The sequence below is a fragment of the Dendrobates tinctorius genome, unplaced genomic scaffold (genome assembly GCF_039654945.1).
Source record: "Dendrobates tinctorius isolate UK_male_01 unplaced genomic scaffold, ASM3965494v1 ptg000133l, whole genome shotgun sequence".
NCBI lineage: Eukaryota > Metazoa > Chordata > Amphibia > Anura > Dendrobatidae > Dendrobates > Dendrobates tinctorius.
In genome coordinates this window covers 14,758,378-14,762,430 of record NW_027361801.1, presented here as the reverse complement: position 1 = coordinate 14,762,430, position 4,053 = coordinate 14,758,378, and the positions used below count along the sequence as shown (strand labels likewise).

General features: G+C 42.0%; 2 non-coding genes across 2 annotated transcripts; one reads left to right on the top strand and one right to left on the bottom strand.

Annotated features, from left to right (window-relative positions):
* Positions 1-3,356: 3,356 nt before the first annotated feature.
* On the bottom strand, positions 3,357-3,428 carry TRNAQ-CUG (transfer RNA glutamine (anticodon CUG)). The gene has a single exon. It is a non-coding gene; the product is annotated as a tRNA-Gln (tRNA).
* Positions 3,429-3,438: 10 nt separating this feature from the next.
* On the top strand, positions 3,439-3,510 carry TRNAQ-CUG (transfer RNA glutamine (anticodon CUG)). Its single transcript has one exon. It is a non-coding gene; the product is annotated as a tRNA-Gln (tRNA).
* Positions 3,511-4,053: the final 543 nt, after the last annotated feature.

Genomic DNA, 4,053 nt, shown 5'->3' with positions numbered 1-4,053 from the left:
GATACTCAAAATCAAAGTGGAAAATCAAATTACAGGCTGATCCAACTTCAGTGGAAATGCCTCATAACAAGGAAAAGATGCTCAGTATTGTGGTGACCTCCACGTGCCAGCATGACCTCCCTACTGTACAATGCCTGGGCATGCTCCTGATGAGGCGGCAGATGGTCTCCTGAGGGATCTCTTCCCAGACCTGTACTAAAGCATCCTCCAACTCCTGGACAGTCTGTGGTGCAACGTGACGTTGGTGGATGATGTCCCAGATGTGCTCAATCGGATTCAGGTCTGGGGAACGGGCGGGCCAGTCCATAGCTTCAGTGCCTTCATATGCAGGAACTGCTGACACACTCCAGCCACATGAGGTCTTGCATTGTCCTGCATTAGGAGGAACTCAGGGTCAATGGCACCAGCATATGGTCTCACAAGGGGTCTGAGGATCTCATCTCGGTACCTAATAGCAGTCAGGCTGCCTCTGGCGAGCACATGGAGGGCTACCCTCCAAAGAAATGCCAACCCACACCATTACTGACACATAGAATCATAGAATCGTAGAGTTGGAAGGGACCTCCTGGGCCATCTGGTCCAGCCCCCTGCTCAAAGCAGGATTCGCTAAATCATCCCAGACAGATGCCTGTCCAGCCTCTGTTTGAAGACTTCCATTGAAGGAGAACTCGCCACCTCTCGTGGCAGCCTGTTCCACCCATTGATCACTCTAACTGTCAAAAAGTTTTTTCTAATATCTAATCTGTGTCTCATCCCATTCAGTTTCATCCCATTGCTTCTATTCTTTCCTTGTGCAAATGGGAATAAAGATGATCCTTCTACAATGTGACAGCCCTTTAGATATTTGTAGACAACTATTAAGTCTCCTCTCAGTGTTATTTTTTGCAAGCTAAACATTCCCAAATACTGCAACCTTTCCTTATAAGACAGGGTTTGCAGACTGGTCACCATTCCGGTTGCACTTTTCTGAACTTGCTCCAGTTTGGACACAGTATTCCAGATGAGGTCTGACCAAAGAGGAGTAGAGGGCAATAATGACTTCACGTGATCTAGACTGTGTGCTTCTGTTAATACATCCTAGAATAGCATTTGCCTTTTTTGCTGCTGCATCACAATGTTGACTCATATTCAGTCTGTGATCTATTAGTATACCCAAGTCTTTTTCACATGTGCTGTTTCTAAGCCCTATTCCTCCCATTCTGTATATGCTTTTTTCATTTTTAATGCCCAGATGTAGTACTTTGCATTTTTCCCTGTTAAAAACCATTCTGTTAGTTGCTGCCCACTGCTCCAGTTAATTTATATCTTTTTGAATCCTCTCTCTTCTCTAGTACTAGCTATCCCTCCTAGCTTTGTGTCATCAGCAAATTTAATTGTTGATAAAGATGTTGAACAATACAGGGCCCAGGACAGAGCCCTGTGGTACCCCACTTGAGACATTCTTCCAACTGGATGTGCAGCCATTTATGACCACTCTTTGGGTCCGATCACTAAGCCAGTTATGAATCCACTTAACAGTTGCCTTGTCCATTCCATACTTAGCTATTTTTTCAGTAAGGCTTGTGTGAGATACTTTGTCAAATGCTTTGCTGAGGTCAAGATATACTATATCTACAGCATTTCCCTGATCCACCCAGTCAGTGATTCTGTCATAGAAGGAAATTAAGTTATTCTGACATGACTTATTAGTTACAACTCTGTTTAATCACTTCATTCTTATCCAGGTACTTACATACATGTTGTTTAATAATTTGTTTGAAGATCTTTCCTGGTATAGAAGTCAGACTCACCGGCCAATAGTTGCCTGGGTCCACCTTTTTCCCCTTTTTGAAGATAGGAACAACATTTTCTCTTCTCCAGTCTTCTGGGTTTTCTCTTGTTCTCCAAGAATTTTCAAAGATTATGGAGAGGAGTTCAAAAATTTCTTCTACTATCTCTTTCAGTACTCTGGGGTGTAATTCATCTGGACCTGGAGACTTGAATTCATTTAGGCTAGCTAAGAGTTTCCTCACTATTTTTCTGTTTATAGATATCTTGGATTCTTCTATTCCTTTAATAGGACAGTGAAGGAAATAGGAAGTTAGGAATAGGAATTTAAACGTTTGGCCTTCTCAACATCCTGTCTTACCATTTCATCATTCACATCTGGTAAAAATCCTATAGCATCTTTGACTTTTCTTTTACTTTTGACATATCCCCAAAATCCTTTATTATTGCTTTTGATGTCTCTTGCAAGCCGCAATTCATTGTCAACTTTAGATAATCTGATTCGCGCCCTGCAGCCAGCGTTATATTCTTCTTTAGATATGCCTCCCTCTTTCCATTTTAAAAACCTTTCTTCCTTTTTAGCATGTGCTTAAGTTATGTGTTCATCCATCCTGGTTTCCTTAAATGCTTCCTATTCTTCCCTCTTTTCGGAATTGTTAACAATTGTGCTTTGAGAATTTCATTTTTCAAGATTTCCCAGCCTTCCTGGACATTTTTGTCCTTAAGGATATCCAGCCATTGGATCCCTCCAATTCTCTTTCTGAATCCCTTAAAATCTGCCTTTCTGAAATCTAACCTTGACGTCTGAGTCTTCACAGGTCTTCCTCCTCTAATTATTCAAAATTCTAAAATAGCACGGTCGCTACCTTCTAGGGTCCCAGCCACTTTTACCTCCTCAACCATTTCCTCCCTGTTTATAAGGATTAGATGCAAGGTAGCAGTTCCCCTTTTCTCCTCTACCTTTTGGAAGATAAAGTTGCCAACAAGAGAGGATAAGAATTTCCTTGACCTGTTAGTTTTGCCTGAGAGAGATTTCCAACAAATGTCTGGATAGCTGAAATCTCCCATGACAACTATGTCATATTTTTGGGAGAACTTGGTCATTTGATATATAAAGAGTTCATCCATATCTTCAGTGTTATGATTAGGTAGCCGAGGAGGATAACAGGGGAATAGGCGAGGCAACCAGATAACCAGAGTGGTTAGTAACTTAGCGGATTGCAGACCCCTAAACTGACAACACAACTAGAATTAGCCATGGGATGTACCTATGATGCCCTAGACGCCTCGGCACAGCCAAAGAATTAACTAAGCCTAAAGAGAGAAAGGGGAAAGCTAAACTGCCCCGGAGTAGAACCCCAAAGGAATAGATAGCCCCCAAACATATATTGTCGGTGAGACAAGATGAGGCACAAACAAAGGCAGAAAATAGAGTAAGCAAATGATGGGGCCCAACTGTCTAGATAGAATAGGACAGGAAAGGATACTGTCTGCAATCACGCAAAAAACCCTAAGAAAAACTTCAACATGTCTGAGATGCAAAAATACTGAGGCCACACAACCTCTCTCACCCTAAAGATGAAACTTACAGGTTCCACTGAGATTTGAACTCAGATCACTTGATTCAGAGTCCAGAGTGCTAACCATTACACCATGGAACCACACATGTGTGGTTCCATGGTGTAATGGTTAGCACTCTGGACTCTGAATCAAGTGATCTGAGTTCAAATCTCAGTGGAACCTGTAACTCTCCCACCCTAAATCAGAATTCTGGTGTAACTGGATGCAAAAAAAAGATATTGATATAACAGGGGATTAGAAATACTGCAAAGACTGACATAAGATGTGGCAAATGAAAGTCCAGCAGGGAACCAGGCTGGACTCACACCAACAAGGCAGAAATCAGAGAAAAGCAAAAAATGGATCATAGAATCGTAGAGTTGGAAGGGACCTACTGGGCCATCTGGTCCAACCCCCTGCTCAAAGCAGGATTTGCTAAATCATCCCAGTCAGATGTCTGTCCAGCCTCTGTTTGAAGACTTCCATTGAAGGAGAACTCACCACTTCTCGTGGCAGCTTGTTCCACTCATTGATCACTCTAACTGTCAAAAAGTTTTTTCTAATATCTAATGTGTCTCCTCCCATTCAGTTTCATCCCATTGCTTCTAGTCTTTCCTTGTGCAAATGAGAATAAAGTTGATCCTTCTACAATGTGACAGCCCTTTAGATATTTGTAGACAGTTATTAAGTCTCCTCTCAGTCTTCTCTTTTGCAAACTAAACATTC